The sequence below is a fragment of the Salmo trutta genome, unplaced genomic scaffold (genome assembly GCF_901001165.1).
Source record: "Salmo trutta unplaced genomic scaffold, fSalTru1.1, whole genome shotgun sequence".
In the NCBI taxonomy this organism is placed as follows: domain Eukaryota; kingdom Metazoa; phylum Chordata; class Actinopteri; order Salmoniformes; family Salmonidae; genus Salmo; species Salmo trutta.
This window is the reverse complement of record NW_021823452.1, coordinates 1-18,915: the sequence shown is the minus strand read 5'-3', so window position 1 is coordinate 18,915 and position 18,915 is coordinate 1. Positions and strand designations below refer to the sequence as shown.

Here is an 18,915-nt window from a genome sequence, read left to right as displayed (position 1 = left end):
ACATGGCAGCTTCTTGTCATCCAGAATCACAACAACACAGGTACTTCTGCCCCATTGAAGTTTGAGTATCGTTTTTCCTGACTTTGTCAGCTAACCCATCTATAAGACCTATCACACCATAGTTTAGCCTAATCTGACAAAGATTAGGATTAGGATTATTTAATCCTTTGACGAAGGGAAAATAATCTGTCAAAATAAAGCAACATGGAATTATCACAAGGAATTATAATCCCTCTAGAGAGTGAACAATACACACGGTCAAATCAACACATTGTTCAGAATCCAGTTTTAATATGAATCAACCATCAAAAGCACATGAAAACACTTCCTCATTACTGTTACAGAAACGGTCCAACTATTAAGGGCTAATTTATTTGGCATCATTCACAAACTGTTAGGAAATAGACAAGAAGTGTTTTTCTTTCCTTTAAAAATAATTCCCCGCCCAAATATATTAACTTAATTGTACAAATCAAGGTATATACAGGGTTTGTTATCCATCCTATAGCATCTCAACATTAATGTACATAGAGCGATTGAGGTATACCATTCTGTGGGATAAAATCTATGTGGCAGAAGAAGCTTGTTGAGTGCATATGTACTGGCTTTGTGGACATTTTTACATTACTCATTTTAAATTACTCTGCAATCTTAAATTCCTGATTTAGTGGGCACAAATAATCAAAACAGGAAGTAATAATTTAAAACAACAACAACAAGTCAGTTATGAGACAACATGGTTTGAGGTGGTTGTAGTCCAGTTTGGTTTAGTAACCCTTACTGTATATAGGCCAACTATGTATATAACCCTTACTGTAGAGTATAGTATAGTCTTGGAGGGGGAGAATAATGCTGTAAGTGCTTTATAATGGTCAATATTTACAAAGGAGATTCTTCATAATTATTTGTATTGCTGATATTACACTGTATCCCAAACACAACAACCTAGTATTACTTACTTACCCATTTGTTTCTCAACAGATATTTAACACAAACAAATATATTTATTGCAAATGTATTTTCTATATAGTTTAAAACCAACATTTATTAAAACATTAATATTAAGAGCTTTTGTTACACATGCAAGTTTCTTTTTTGAAGAGTGGATTCAGAAAGAGAACAGTATTGTACAAAATAATAATAATAATAATAATAATAATTACAGTTTTTTGCAAAATTCACTTTTTTTTTTGTAGCACCTTTGGTGTTCTGTGTTCCGCACAAAAGCACCTCTGTGGTTGTATCTGGAACAGCACTGGAGCTACCAGACAGGGAGGCTGGGCTGGGGGAGGGACGAGGGAGGAGACAGGGAAGGAAGGGTGTTTGGGGGGGAAAAGGGGTAAGGACGAGGGGTGATATGAGGGGAGGGAAGGGGGCTTGGGTGGGGTGAGGGGATCCTCCCTCTAATCAAGGTAAGGGGTGAGGAGAGGGGAGACAAGGAGGAGAAAAGGAGGTTTTTGAGGGTTGGGGCGAGTGGGTCCTCCCTCTGTTTGCTGAAAGTGCGCCACTGTCCGTCCACGGCATCAAACGTCCTTTATTCCTGATGTCACTTCCTCTCGTTACAAGTTAAAGTCATTACGTGATTGGCCCTACAAGGGCGAGGAGTATTCCCCTGGGACAATGCTTCTATGATAGGGGAGAGGGGGGGCATGTTGTTCTATAGTGGGTAGGGCAGAGGGGGGGCCTGTTGTTCAATGGGGGAGGGCAGTGTGCTGGTGGTCTGATGCTGGTGGTCTGATCATATCAATGATATAAAACACAGGTTTTGTTTAGAGCCCCTGAGACAAGGCCAGGTCAGGTCTAGGAGAGAACAGGGTGATTGATGGATGTCAGGTACTCAGTCAGCAGTACAATGCATGCATGGAACAGAACGCCCTCTAACACTGTCCTTCAGCTGGTTCGGGGGGGGGGGGGCGGTTAGGGTTCAGGGGGTGGTCAGGTCCTAGCCCATGAAGCAGACGGGGCCCACCTCGAACCCGAACCGCTGGCTGGGGTCGCCAAAGTCATTAAACATGACATCGATGATGGGCACTTGGTCGACGCGAGGAGTGTTGATCTCCATCACCGTCTTGGAGTAGCCCGACTTCAGCTGGAGAGGGGAGGGAGAGAGGGGGAGGGATGGAGTGGAGGAGGAGGGGAGGCAAGGAGTTATTGTGGTGTCAAATGTAGATACTAAGATCAATCAATATCTACCAGGAACTACCATATGATGACCAATTAGCAATCTCCAATGGAACCAAAGGAATCTCTAATTTGAACCAATGGAATCTCCAATGGAACCAATGGAATCTCCAATGGAACCAATGGAATCTCCAATGGAACTAATGGAATCTCAATGGAACTAATGGAAATTTCATCGGAACCAATGGAATCTCCAACGGAAATAATGGAATGTCAATGGAACTAATGGAAATTCCATCGGAACCAATGGAATCTCCAATGGAACTAATGGAATCTCAATGGAACTAATGGAAATTTCATCGGAACCAATGGAATCTCCAATGGAACTAATGAAATCTCCAATGGAACTAAAGGAATCTCAATGGAACTCATGGAATCTCAATGGAACTCATGGAATCTCAATGAAACTAATGGAATCTCAATGGAACTAATGGAATCTCTAACGGAACCAATAAAATCTCCAATGGAACTAATGAAATCTCCAATGGAACTAAAGGAATCTCAATGGAACTAATGGAATCTCTAATGAAACTAATGGAATCTCAATGGAATCTCAATGGAATCTCCAATGGAACCAATGGAATCTCTAATGGAACCAATGAAATCTCCAATGGAACTAATGGAATCTCCAATGGAACTAGTGGAATCTCCAATGGAACTAGTGGAATCTCCAATGGAACTAATGGAATTTCTAATGGAACTAATGGAATCTCTAATGGAACTAATGGAATCTCAATGGAACTAATGGAATCTCAATGGAACTAATGGAATCTCTAATGGAATCTCCAATGGAACAAATGGAATATCCAATGGAAGTAATGGAATCTTCAATGGAACTAATGGAATCTCCAATGGAACTAATGGAATCTCTAATGAAATCTTCAATGGAACTAATGGAATTTCTAAAGAACTCTCCAATGGAACCAATGGAATATACATTTACATTTTAGTCATTTAGCAGACGCTCTTATCCAGAGCGACTTACAGTAGTGAATACATACATTTAAAAAAATGTATTTTTATTTTTTCCGAACTGGTCCCCCGTGGGAATTGAACCCACAACCCTGGCGTTGCAAACGCCATGCTCTACCAACTGAGCCACACGGAACCATAATCAGAATCAGAATCTCTAATGGAACCAATGAAATCTCCAATGGAACTAATGTAATCTTCAATGGAACTTATGGAATCTCTAATGGAATCTCCAATGGAATCTCTAATGGAACCAATAGCAACTATAATGGAGACAATGGAATCTCTAATGGCACCAATATAATCTCTAATAGAACAAATAAAATCTGTGTTGGCACTAACATAATCTTTAATGGCACTAATGGAATCTATAATGGAACCAATGGAACCAATAGGATCTCCAATGGGACAAATGGAATCTCTAATAGAACTAATGCAAATTCCAATGGACGCTCCAAGCTGCAAGCTAAATCTGACTTTTTAAGACTACATACCGAGCATCCGTCCGACAGGGCCTTGATGAAGGGGTTGTTATCATAGGACATCTCCTCGTCGTTGGAGCCCAGGAAGCGGAGAGCCTTGTCGTAGCCGTCTGCCTTGGCATCGTACCAGGCTACAGACTGGTGGCAGATGTAGGTGAAATTCTGACGGGCTGACGAGCTGAGCAGCTTCAGGAAGGTCATCTGGACTGTCTGGATCGTGTTCTCCTCCATGTCCACATAGTTCAACTGGTAGAAGGAGAGAGGGAGGGAGGGAGGGAGGTGTAGAGAGGGTTATGGAGATGATACATTTAGTCTCACTGTAGGTTATCTTGCCCTGAGTTTGAAATGTCTATTGTACATCTCTATGTTGATCATGTATAACTGCTTTGAGAGTTGGATATTTTCTCTACTTACTATTTTACCACGTTTGAATTCACTGAACCATGATCCTGGAGCCTCTTTTGGCCAGTTAGATATTCTGACCTGTTACACAGAACAAACACAACACCATGAATGAATGAACAGGTCACCAGGTTAGAAAACAACATGTTCACTGTTGGGTCGGCAGGTAGCCTAGTGGTTAGAGTGTAGGGGTGACAGGTAGCCTAGTGGTTAGAGTGTAGGGGCGGCAAGTAGCCTAGTGGTTAGAGTGTAGGGGCGGCAGGTAGCCTAGTGGTTAGAGTGTAGGGGCGGCAGGTAGCCTAGTGGTTAGAGTGTAGGGGCGGCAGGTAGCCTAGTGGTTAGAGTGTAGGGGCGGCAGGTAACCTAGTGGTTAGAGTGTAGGGGCGGCAGGTAACCTAGTGGTTAGAGTGTAGCGGAGGCAGGTAGCCTAGTGGTTAGAGTGTAGGGGCGGCAGGTAGCCTAGTGGTTAGAGTGTAGGGGCGGCAGGTAGCCTAGTGGTTAGAGTGTAGGGGCGGCAGGTAACCTAGTGGTTAGAGTGTGGGGTTGGCAGGTGGTCTAGTGGTTAGAGTGTCGGGGAGGCAGGTAGCCTAGTGGTTAGAATGTAGGGTTGGCAGGTAGCCTAGAGCGTAGGGGAGGTAGCCACAAGGTTGCTAGATCAAATCCCCGAGCTGACAAGGTAAAAATCTGTCTTTCTGCCCCCTGAACAAGGCAGTTAACCCACTGTTCTAGGCTGTCATTGTAAATAAGAATTTGTTCTTAACTGACTTGCCTAGTAAAATTAAGGTTAAAATAAAAAAACATTCTATAGATTTACATCCTAAATAGACAGTAAAACACTGAGTATAAAATTGTTAAATAGTTCATATTAACTACTGTACACTCAGAAGGTCAGAAAAAAAGGTGCTATCTAGAACCTTAAAGGGTTCTTCGGCTGTCCCCACAGAAGAACCCTTTTTGGGTTCCACTGGGTTCCTTTCTACATAGGGTTCTACATGGAACCCAATAGGGTTCTACTTAGAACCAAAACGGGTTTTAACTGGAACCGAAAAGGGTTCTCCTATGGGGACAGCCGAAGGACCCATTTGGAAACTTTTTTGTATTTATAGGCATTACAGACATTCTAGACATTCTTTTCCAGAAATGACCAATGGAAACGTACGCCAGCGGACTTCTTGTCAGGGTTGATACAGGTCTCTCCTCCAGCGGTGAAGTTACAGTAGACCTTGAAGGAGTCTCCAGTACAGCCCTGGTTAGGATCAATCCAGTATTCACCTGAACATCACAACACACGCAATCATTAACAGGATGGCAAGGTCATAAACATGATGTACTGGGGCCCTATGGCAAGGTTATTAAACAATGTCCCTCATAGTACTGTAAACAGAAATCATTCAGATTGTAATGAGATGCTCAGATTATAATGAAATGCTCAGATTATAATGAAATGCTCAGATTGTAATGAGATGCTCAGATTATAATGAGATGCTCAGATTATAATGAGATGCTCAGATTGTAATGAGATGCTCAGATTGTAATGAGATGCTCAGATTATAATGAGATGCTCATATTATAATGAAATGCTCAGATTATAATGAGATGCTCAGATTATAATGAGATGCTCAGACTATAATGAAATGCTCAGATTGTAACGATATGCTCAGATTATAATGAGATGCTCAGATTATAATGAAATGCTCAGATTATAATGAGATGCTCAGATTATAATGAGATGCTCAGATTATAATGAGATGCTCAGATTATAATGAGATGCTCAGATTATAATGAAATGCTCAGATTATAATGAAATGCTCAGATTGTAACGATATGCTCAGATTATAATGAGATGCTCAGATTATAATGAAATGCTCAGATTATAATGAAATGCTCAGATTATAATGAGATGCTCAGATTATAATGAGATGCTCAGATTATAATGAGATGCTCAGATTGAGTTGAAACCAGCATACACAGTACGTCACCAGGAATCAACATTGTAAATCACTACTCTTTGTGATTTTTTTTTACTTTCCTACTTTACTGCAACGTTTCAGTCACATAGACCTTTGGCCAAGTCAATAATGCACTTGTTAATGAATATTTAATATGCAATGTCTATTTGCTGTGTGTGGGGCTCCTTCTAGTAGCTGCTCTCTCTCACTTCATTGCTAACCAGCTCCTGAAGTTGCTGTATGATGATGATGATGATGATGTTTTTGTAACTCAGTCTGTCCTTTCTATGTACTGTTTATAACTCTGTGTTTTACCTGGAAACCAAAGTTCCCTCTGAGGACAATACAGTCTGTTTGATTGATTGAACCCACCGTTAGGGAAGTCAGGCTGGCTGAGGTGCAGGTCGTTACAGGTCCTGGCAGGGTTGTCCTGTGTTCCCATGGGGAACTTCATCCTCTCGATGTCCTGCTTCAAGTTATTCAGGGACCCGAACACGTCCTCCATGTCCGCTGTGGCCTCCATGCCGTAGTCCGCCATGCCTCCCGCCGCGTCGCCCTGCACGCCGTCGTCCTCCGCCTGCCGTCTGTTCTTCCTGCTCGCCTGCTGGATGGGCAGCGGCTGGATGATGTCACCAGGAGGACCCTGGTTGGAAGAGAGGTTAAAAGTTAGAGGGCAGGGGTCAGGGAAACGGGCCAATCAGAGACAGGAAAAAAGGTCAATCAAAATGGATAATCATGAGCTCTTCTTAGAGAGAAAATGTTGACTTACAGGAGCTCCGGGTGGTCCGATCATACCAGTGTCTCCTTTCTGGCCAGCTCCACCCTAAAAACAAACACAGGACACAACGTTACATATGGAAGTTATCACACCAGTCATATATGAGATGTTAGTGTCTTCGGTTAGTCAGCTAATGAACGGAACTTACTGTTGATCCCTTGGACCCCTTAGAGCCCACAGGTCCCTAGGTCAAGAAAAGAGAGACACAAAGCGAACAATAAGACTAGGAACATGATGAAATGGTAGACATGAAGATGTTTTGATATGAGAAGATGTTTAAAGAGAGACACAAAGCGAACAATAAGACTAGGAACATGATGAAATGGTAGACATGAAGATGTTTTGATATGAGAAGATGTTTAAAGAGAGACACAAAGCGAACAATAATAACACTATAACAATAGTGATACTGGGTTAATGATGTATTGAACATTTGATGAAGAAATTGTATAGACATTTGATGAATTCATTTTGCTGAAGAGATATGCTGACGACGAGGAGATGATTTCCTGATTAACTTACAGGAATACCAGGAGGTCCAGGAGGACCAAGTGGACCAGCAGAACCACCAACACCCTACAGAGACACAATGCAGCAGGAACCAATGAGACAACTCTTCACAGTAGCATCAACCAAACGAGCTAACACTTTATAAATGGTTTTATAAGCCGTTTACACATGGTTTAAAGATAGCTTATACTACTATTAGTAAATAAAACTAGTAACTGTTAATTAAATGAGTAGTAAATATATCAGTCACATACACTGTCTCCCTTGCCTCCACCAGTTCCCTGGGGTCCAGGCAGACCTCTGTCTCCCTTCTCTCCGAACTCACCAGGCGGCCCAATCAAACCAATCAGACCTGGGTGACCCTGGAGGACAGAGAGTGAGAGAGAGAGGGAAGGATGGAGAGAGAGAGAGAGAGAGAGAGAGAGGGAAGGATGGAGAGAGAGAGAGAGAGAGAGAGAGAGAGAGGGGGGAAGGGAGGGAGAGGGAAGGAGAGAGGGTGAGAGAGATATTGAAGTGCCTTTGAACAGGGTATGGTAGTAGGTACCAGGCGAACCGGTTTGTGTCGATGAACTGCAACGCTGCTAGTTTTTTCCACGCTCAACAGTTTCCCGTGTGTATCAAGAACGGTCCACCACCCGAAGGACATCCAGCCAACTGGACACAACTTTGGGAAGCATTTTAGTCAACGTGGGCCAGCATCCCTGTGGAACGCTTTCGACACCGAGTCCATGCCCCTACGAATTGAGGCTGTTCTGAGGACAAAAGGGGGTGCAAGTTAATATTAGTAAGGTGTCCCTAATGTTTTGTACACTCAGTGTCGTGATCCATCAAGCAAGAAAAAATACATTGAAATAATTTAAAAAATACATTTCTGAAATATTGTATGTTTTTGTGTGACTGTGAACCACCCTTCATCAGTCATCGAAATATCATAAATGAACTTGGACATTTTGTTGATATGAAACTTTGCTACAACCATCTCTTGTTAAAGTTATGGCAAGTAAAATTATGTTGATTAAATTATCGACCTGGCAACATCATCAGAATGTTTATGAAGGAAACAAAGGAACAACTATTCTAGGTCTTGTCTATGGGGGTCAAAACACTGTCTCAGTTACGGGGGTCAAAACACTGTCTTAGTTACGGGGGTCAAAACACTGTCTCAGTTACGGGGGTCAAAACACTGTCTTAGTTACAGGGGTCAAAACACTGTCTTAGTTACGGGGGTCAAAACACTGTCTTAGTTACAGGGGGTCAAAACACTGTCTCAGTTACGGGGGTCAAAACACTGTCTCAGTTACGGGGGTCAAAACACTGTCTTAGTTACAGGGGTCAAAACACTGTCTTAGTTACGGGGGTCAAAACACTGTCTTAGTTACAGGGGTCAAAACACTGTCTTAGTTACGGGGGTCAAAACACTGTCTTAGTTACAGGGGTCAAAACACTGTCTTAGTTACAGGGGTCAAAACACTGTCTCAGTTACGGGGGTCAAAACACTGTCTCAGTTACGGGGGTCAAAACACTGTCTCAGTTACGGGGGTCAAAACACTGTCTCAGTTACGGGGGTCAAAACACTGTCTTAGTTACAGGGGTCAAAACACTGTCTCAGTTATGGGGGTCAAAACACTGTCTCAGTTACGGGGGTCAAAACACTGTCTTAGTTACGGGGGTCAAAACACTGTCTTAGTTACAGGGGTCAAAACACTGTCTTAGTTACGGGGGTCAAAACACTGTCTTAGTTACACGGGGTCAAAACACTGTCTTAGTTACGGGGGTCAAAACACTGTCTTAGTTACGGGGGTCAAAACACTGTCTTAGTTACAGGGGTCAAAACACTGTCTCAGTTACGGGGGTCAAAACACTGTCTCAGTTACGGGGGTCAAAACACTGTCTTAGTTACAGGGGTCAAAACACTGTCTTAGTTACGGGGGTCAAAACACTGTCCTAGTTACAGGGGGTCAAAACACTGTCTTAGTTACGGGGGTCAAAACACTGTCTTAGTTACGGGGGTCAAAACACTGTCTTAGTTACAGGGGTCAAAACACTGTCTTAGTTACGGGGGTCAAAACACTGTCTTAGTTACAGGGGTTCAAAACACTGTCTTAGTTACGGGGGTCAAAACACTGTCTTAGTTACAGGGGTCAAAACACTGTCTTAGTTACGGGGGTCAAAACGCTGTCTTAGTTACGGGGGTCAAAACACTGTCTTAGTTACAGAGGTCAAAACACTGTCTTAGTTACCAAGGTAAATGATTAGTATGTTTATAGTGTTGTCATATCTAACAGTGGTGGTCTGTCTCTGGTACCTAGCCTTTGTGTGTGTGTGTGTGTGTGTGTGTGTGTGTGTGTGTGTGTGTGTGTGTGTGTGTGTGTGTGTGTGTGTGTGTGTGTGTGTGTGTGTGTGTGTGTGTTTATAGCTGGTGTTGTATTTAACAGTGGGGGTCTGTCTCTGGTATCTGCTGCTGTAGCTAGAGTTCTAGCTAGCCTTCTGTCCCTACTGGGCTATACTGCTGCTTGCTGGCTACAAACCAATGATCATTAAACAGATTATATTATATTTCTTATACATATTTAATTACCACATTAAATCACAAATACAGTTGACTTTGAAAGAGAGAGATAGACAGAGGGGGAGGTAGAGGCAGGGATGAGAAAGAGAGTGTGAGAGAGCAAGAGCGAGAGAGAGAGAGAGCGACACACACATATATATATATATATGAGAGAGAGAAGGGAGGTAGAGGCAGGGATGGAGAAAGAGAGTGAGAGAGCAAGAGTGAGAGAGAGAGAGAAAGAGAGAGAGAGCGCAAGAGAGAGAGAGAGAGAGAGAGAGAGCGCGAGAGAGAGAGAGAGCGAGAGAGAAAGAGAGAGAAAGAGAGAAAGACAGAGAGAGGGAGAGAGAGAGAGAAAGAGAGAAATAACATTCTCTTTTCTATAAAATAAGAGTGTTGCAGTCATACCTTTTCTCCCTTACCCCCAGGAGTTCCTTTCAAACCAGCGAGACCAGGGGGTCCCTGTAAAGAGAGAAAACTCCTCTCAGGAATCAGTTTGTCAAAGACAGTACATCTAAGGGCCTTTTACTTACTGTTCACACACACAGTCATATTTCAGAACAATTGTTGCCTGAAAAAATTGCCAGTGTATCATGGCATTATAATTGCGCCAAGAAAATAGGATATGAAATATTGAAATATGGGATATTATCTCTTACCATAGGTCCAGGCGGTCCGTCCATTCCAGAAGAACCCGGAAGTCCTTGTTCACCCTTAGAATATGTATAAAATCATCCATTACATTATCCATAACCATATCCATTACATTATCATTATCCATAACCATATCAATTACATTATCATTATCCATAACCATATCCATTACATTATCATTATCCATAACCATATCCATTACATTATCCATATCCATTACATTATCCATATCATTACATTATCCATAACCATATCCATTACATTATCCATATCCATTACATTATCCATATCTATTACATTATCCATAACCATATCTATTACATTATCCATAACCATATATATTACATTATACATAACCATATCTATTACATTATCCATATCCATTATCCATATCTATTACATTATCGTTATCTATTACATTATCATTATCATTGAACCTTCACAATGTATCACATCGTCCATCACATTATTTTACCTTGATAATGTACAGATAATGTATAGCAAACGGATTAGTCTGTAATCTAGCTAGTTACAACAGTGATAGTGTAACGTGTAGCTAAAGTATAGCAGACCATCTATAGCTAGTTAACTCACAACAGGGCCGGGGATTCCACGCAGGCCATCGGGTCCGGGTTTACCAGAGGGCCCCTGGGGTCCGACAGGTCCAGTCTGACCATCAGGCCCCTCGGCTCCAGCCTCACCCTGCAATACACAATCACAACATTCAATACCACTAGCTTCAGCGTCACCCTGCAATACACAATCACAACATTCAATCCCACTAGCTTCAGCCCCACCCTGTAATATTCACTGTATCAATACCTTCAGCCTCACCCTGCAATACACTGTATCAATACCTTCAGCCTCACTCTGTAATACACTGTATCAATACCTTCAGCCTCACTCTGTAATACACTGTATCAATACCTTCAGCCTCACCCTGTAATACACTGTATCAATACCTTCAGCCTCACCCTGTAATACACTGTATCAATACCTTCAGCCTCATCGAGGAGCCACACAGTAGCAACATTTAAATAAATTGAGCATGACTCCCTTCCAGGGATGCGTTATATAGCCTGAGGAACCAGAGAAATAAGCCACTTTAAAATCCGTTTGGATCTCCACACTATATCTTACAGGTATAGAGTAAAGATATATCTATAATTTAGACTTATGAAGTGGGAAAAACTGTTGAATACAGTTGAATATAGTTAATATAGTTGACTACAGTTGACTACAGTTGAATACAGTTGAATATAGTTGAATATAGTTGACTACAGTTCAAAACAGTTGAATACAATTGAATATAGTTGAATACAGTTGACTACAGTTGATTACAGTTGAATATAGTTGAATATAGTTGACTACAGTTGATTACAGTTGAATATAGTTTAATATAGTTGACTACAGTTGAATATAGTTGAATATAGTTGAATACAACTGACTACAGTTGAATACAATTGACTACATAGCTAACATCTAAAAACATGAAACTGGCTCTAAACGGTTATGAGAACTGAAGTTCTCAGGAGGATTCTATCAGTATTTTTTTCTCCTTTGCACCCCAGTATCTCTACTTGCACATTCATCTTCTTCACATCTATCACTCCAGTGTTTAATTGCTTAATTGCAATTACTTCACAACTACAACCTATTTATTGCCTTACCTCCCTAATCTTACCTCATTTGCACTCACTGTATATAGATTTCTATTGTGATATTGACTGTATGTTTGTTTTACTCCATGTGTAACTCTGTGTTGTTGTTTGTGTCGTGCTGCTTTACTTTATCTTGGCCAGGTCGCAATTGTAAATGAGAACTTGCTCTCAATTTGCCTACCTGGCTAAATAAAGGTGAAAAAAATTTATTAAAAAGTATTGGGTCCTATTCACCCTCAAAAGAGAACACCTTTCAAAAGCATTTGGGAATTACAACAATCAAACAGAGCCTAAACTCAGTCACCAGATGTCATCTATCAGCCATGAGAACAGACACAGAGGATTGGAGATCCATGGATTTACCGTCAGATAGGATGAAGGGGTTGGAGGATTAAACCGTTGTGACAACCAATTAGAAGCCAGCTTTGACAGACCAGGAAGTTCTGAGAGGCTTTCGTCTGTCTCCATCACATCAACTCTAATCCTACACTTTTGTTCGAATGGAAATGTGTGTGTGTGCGTGCGTGCGTGCGTGTCTTACCTTAGATCCCTTCTCTCCTTGTCTTCCCTCAGTACCGGCTGGTCCAATGGGTCCCTGGGGAGGACAAACGACCCCACTCATCAGCTTGGTATACAGTTTACAACTTATTTTAATCATAGATGGTTAAAACAGTCTAAATGGTTTAGTATACATTTTTAATAGACTTAATAACTATTCATGATAACTGCTCGATAAGGTTAATAACCTTGACTAGAAGCAAAGCCAGCGTACAGCAGGTCAGATAGGGACAAAGCTACAGTAAATTAGCCTATAGTCTACTGGTAGTGTAGCTAAAGGATCTGAATAACTGCCTTCGAAGCAGGTTGTGGTTTAGCATCAGTGACCATAAACTGATGAAGGAGACTATCTAAACCCTGATATGGGTTATGGGCATCAATATGTGTTATTATAACTCAGATGAGCTTCATTGTGCTTCAATGACCTACAGACCTATATCTAATTGATATAAATGTACACAGAAGATCCCTCAAAATCCCTTACTTCAACATATAAATGGCTAATCAAGCACATAACTTCCCATTGGACATATGATTAACTGGTGAAATTTCTAGAATGGCCTGAGAATGAACAGAATGAACACACTTTGGGGCCTTTAAAGCTATGGCTAACGCTATGGCTAATGCTTTGGCTAACGCTATGGCTAAAGCTCTGGCTGACACTATGGCTAATGCTCTGGCTAACGCTATGGCCAAAGCTCTGGCTAACGCTATGGCTAAAGCTCTGGCTAACGCTATGGCTAACACTCTGGCTAACGCTCTGGCTAACACTATGGCTAAAGCTCTGGCTAACCCACATCCCCCACAGCAACTTGCCCAAGCCTCCCCATTTCTCCTTCACCCAAATCCAGATAGCTGATGTTCTGAAATAGCTGCAAAATCTGGACCCTTACAACTCAGCAGGGCTAGATAATCTGGACCGAAATTGTTGCAACCCCTATTACTAGCCTGTTCAACCACTCTTTCGTATCGTCTGAGATCCCCAAAGATTGGAAAGCTGCCGTGGTCATCCCCCTCTTCAAAGGGGGAGACACTCTAGACCCAAACTGCTACAGACCTATATCTATCCTACCCTGCCTTTCTAAGGTCTTCGAAAGCCAAGTTAACAAACAGATCACCGACTATTTTGAATTCCCCTATACCCTCTCCGCTATGCAATCTGGTTTCCGAGCTGGTCATGGGTGCACCTCAGCCACGCTCAAGGTCCTAAACGATATCATAACCACCATCAATAAGAGAAAATACTGTGCAGCTGTATTGTGCAGCTGTGCAGCTGTAATCACCAGTATCTTATCGGCAGACTCAACAGCCGGTTTCTCAAATGAGTTCAGTGTGTCAAATCAGAGGGCCTGTTGTCCGGACCTCTGGCGGTCTCTATGGGGGTGCCACAGGGTTCAATTCTCGGACTGACTCTTTTCTCTGTATACATCAATGATGTTGCTCTTTCTGCTGGTGAGTCTCTGATCCACCTCTATGCAGACGATATCATTCTGTATACTTCTGGCCCTTCTTTGGACACTGTGTTAACTAACCTCCAGATGAGCTTCAATACCTTACAACTCTCTTTCCGTGGCCTCCAACTGCTCTTAAATGCAAGTAACGACTAAATGCATGCTCTTCAACAGATCGCTGCCAGCACCTGCCCGCCCGTCCAGCATCACTACTCTGGACGGTTCTGACTTAGAATATGTAGACATCTACAAATACCTAGGTGTCTGGTATGACTGTAAACTCTCCTTCCAGATTCACATTAAGCATCTCCAATCCAAAATTAAATCTAGAATCGGCTTCCTATTTCGCAACAAAGCATCCTTCACTCATGCTGCCAAACATACCCTCGTAAAACTGACTATCCTACCGATCCTTGACTTCGGCGATGTCATTTACAAAATAGCCTCCAACACTCTACTCAGCAAACTGGATGCAGTCTATCACATTGCCATCCGTTTTGTCACCAAAGCCCCATATACTACCCACCACTGCGACCTGTATGCTCTCGTTGGCTGGCCCTCGCTTCATATTCAACGCCAAACCCACTGGCTCCAGGTCATCTATAAGTCTTTTCTAGGTAAAGTCCCGCCTTATCTCAGTTCACTGGTTACCATAGCAGCACCCACCCCTAGCACGCACTCCAGCAGGTGTATTTCACTGGTCACCCCCAAAGCCAATTCCTCGTTTGGCCGCCTTTCCTTCCAGTTCTCTGCTGCCAATGACTGGAATGAATTGCAAAAATCACTGAAGCTGGAGACTCATATCTCCCTCACTAACTTTAAGCACCAGCTGTCAGAGCAGCTCACAGATCACTGCACCTGTACATAGCCCATCTGTAAATAGCCCATACAACTACCTCATCCCCAAACTGTTATTTTTTTGCTCCTTTGCACCCCAGTATCTCTACTTGTACATTCATCTTCTGCACATCTATCACTCCAGTGTTTAATTGCAATTATAATTATTTCGCCACTATGGCCTATTTATTGCCTTACCTCCTTAATCTTACCTCATTTGCACACACTGTATATATACTTTTTTTCTTTTGTGTTATTGACTGTATGTTTGTTTATTCCATGTGTAACTCTGTGTTGTTGTTTGTGTAGCACTGCTTTGCTTTATCTTGGCCAGGTCGCAGTTGTAAACGAGAACTTGTTCTCAACTAGCCTACCTGGTTAAATAAAGGTGAAATAAAACATTTAAAACATTTAAAATAAATAACGCTATGGCTAAACCTCTGGCTAATGCTCTGGCTAACGCTATGGCTAAAGCTCTTGGTAACACTATGGCTAAAGCTATGGCTAGCGTTATGGCTAACACAATGGCTGATGATGGAACAGCTATTTACAGCATATACAGTTGAAGTCAGAAGTTTACATACACCTTAGCCAATACATTTAAACTCAGTTTTTCACAATTCCTGACACATAATCCTTGTAAAATTCCCTGTTTTAGGTCAGTTAGGATCACCACTTTATTTTAAGAATGTGAAGTGTCAGAATAATAGTAGAGAGAATGATTTATTTCAGCTTTTATTTCTTTCATCACATTCCCAGTGGGTCAGAAGTTTACATACACTCAATTAGTATTTGGTAGTATTGCCTTTAAATTGTTTAACTTGGGTCAAACGTTTCGGGTAGCCTTCCACAAGCTTCCCACAATAAGTTGGGTGAATTTTGGCCCATTCCTCCTGACAGAGCTGGTGTAACTGAGTCATGTTTGCAGTGGGCTTCTTCCTTGCTGAGCGGCCTTTCAGGTTATGTCGATATAGAATTATTTTTACTGTGGATATAGATACTTTGTACCTGTTTCCTCCAGCATCTTCACAAGGTCCTTTGCTGTTGTTCTGGGATTGATTTGCACTTTTCGCACCAAAGTATGTTCATCTCTAGGAGACAGAACGAGTCTCCTTCCTGAGCGGTATGACGGCTGCGTGGTCCCATGGTGTTTATATTTGCATACTATTGTTTGTACAGATGAATGTGGTACCTTCAGGCGTTTGGAAATTGGATGAACCAGGGATGAATCCCAAGGATGAACCAGACTTGTGGAGGTCTACACATTTTTTTCTGAGGTTTTGGATGATTTCTATTGATTTTCTCATGATGTCAAATTCATTTTCTGGAATTTTCCAAGCTGTTTAAAGGCACAGTCAACTTAGTGTATGTAAACTTCTGACCCACTGGAATTGTGATACAGTGAATTATAAGTGAAATAATCTGTCTGTAAACAATTGTTGGAAAAATTACTTGTGTCATGCACAAAGTAGATGTCCTAACCGACAATACATTTGTGGAGTGGTTGATACACGAGTTTTAATGACTCCAGCCTAAGTGTATGTAAACTTCCGACTTCAACTGTACATCCCCATTAGCACCCAGTGTTAATGACAGCTGAGTTTAATATAGCTTCTATAGAATATATATCATAGTGCATCAACATATTGGGGACTGTAAGGTGGTGTCATTTTAACTAGTTTAACACCATACATATTTAGTACCTGGCACTTTGTCTGTGAGCCATCATCATAAATCATTACAAGTGAAGGAAACCTTTACACTAAATGCAGAAACACTCTGATTTGATGGTGTAGTAACATCCTTTCACTCTAAACCCAGTATGTTCCAATTGACTTGACCTTAAACTGAACTTTACATTTAAAAGAAAAGTTAAAGTCTGCATCACAATATCACCCTATTCACTATACAGTGGACTACCTATGGGACCCTGGTCAAAAGTAGTGCACTACATAGGGAATAGAGTTCCATAGGGCTCTGGTCAAAAGTAGTGCACTACATAGGGAATAGGGCGCCATAGGGCTCTGGTCTAAAGTAGTGCACTACATAGGAAATAGTGTGCCATGGGCTCTGGTCAGAAGTAGTGCACTACATAGGGAATAGGGTGCCATAGGGCTCTGGTCAGAAGTAGTGCACTACATAGGGAATAGGGTGCCATAGGGCTCTGGTCAGAAGTAGTGCCACTACATAGGGAATAGGGTGCCATTGGGAAACATCCCTTACTGTTGGCACCATGCAGTGCCAACCCGTCACTATTTGACAGCATTGGTGTAGTGGATTATAGTGTTTTACTGCTCTCCATTAAAGGTGATGGCTGTAGACGGGGCCAGGGTTGTAAAAGTGTTCCGTTGGTAAGAAACACCCTGGAATTCGTCCCAAAATGGCATCCTATCCCTTATATAGTGTACTACTTATGGGCTCTGGTCAAAAGTAGTGCACTAAATAGGGAATAGTGTGCCCTTTGCGATGCATCCCTTATCTCATGTGGACAGGAGCAGTAGCAGACCACCAGAAGCAGATATGACATCTTGATATCCTAACTTTAGTGATTATTCCTTTCACGTCACGGTCAGACAAAGTAAAACAGATCGATAGTCTATTCCAAAAATAATCTATTCTTCAACCGTCTCTGAACGCTGGCTTGTCCAGAGACTTGTTCATTCAACACGTGGAAATCAGATCTGTATTGTAATGCATTGTATCTAATATTTCAATTCAGCAACAGCTATTCATTTTGGATGGTGATGAGTAACCCTGCCTCTAACCTGGAAATTGTGTTAGCTCTGTGAGTGAATGCTTAGGCTTTAGCTCAGAGGGCTAACACAGGTTTGTGGTGTGCAGGAGACCCAAGTTCGAACCCTGTCGGGGACACTCACCCTCTTGCCGGGAGGTCCTGGTGGCCAGCTTCTCCAGAAGGACCAGATGGGCCCTGAAACAACACACAAAGATCAACAACAACAACAGCAACACCAACAACAACCATAATCAACAACAACAGCAACATCAACAGCAACATCAACAACAACAGCAACACCAACAACAACATCATCAACAACAACAGCAACACCAACATCAACAACAACAGCAACACCAACAACAACATCATCAACAACAGCAGCAACAACAACAACAACAACAACAACATCAACAACAGTGAACCTACAGGCTGACCGGCCTCTCCGTCATCTCCCTTGTCTCCAGCCAAGCCATCCAATCCCTGAGGAGATACAACAGAAAGACAAGTCAGGATACCTATCACTTTCTAACTGATATAACAGTACTAGCTACAGTACTACTGGTACAGTACCGTACTAGCTTACAGTACTACCTGGGTCCGTACAGTACTAGCTACAGTACTACCTTGGGTTTACAGTAACACGTACTAGGCTACGTATACCTGTTACAGTAAAGTACTAGCTACCGTTAACGACCTGGTACAGTACCGTACAGCTACAGTCCTACTGGTAAAGTACGTACTAGCTACAGTACAGCTACAGACTCCTGGTACCGTACAGTACTAGCTACAGTACAGCTACAGCACTACCTGGTACAGTAACGTACTAGCGCATACTACTCAGTACTACCTGTTACAGTACGTAACTAGCTACAGTACCCTACTGGTACAGTCCAGTACTATCTACAGGTACTACCTGGTAAAGTACAGTACTAGCTACAGTACTACACTGGTACATTACAGAAATAGCTTACATTACTACCTGGTACAGTACAAAGTACTAGCTACAGTTACTACATGGGCACGTACGTACTAGCTACAGTACTACCTGGTACAGTAAAGTACTAGCTACAGTACAGCTACAGTACTACCGGGCACAGTACAGTCTAGCTACAGTACAGTACAGGTACTACCTGGTACAGGTACAGTACTATCTACAGTACTACATGGTACAGTACAGTACTAGCTTACAGTATAC

At 42.1% G+C, this 18,915-nt stretch overlaps 1 pseudogene; it reads right to left on the bottom strand.

The window, feature by feature from the left end:
- Positions 1-269: 269 nt before the first annotated feature.
- LOC115191028 (collagen alpha-1(XI) chain-like) lies at positions 270-18,200 on the bottom strand (annotated as a pseudogene).
- Positions 18,201-18,915: the final 715 nt, after the last annotated feature.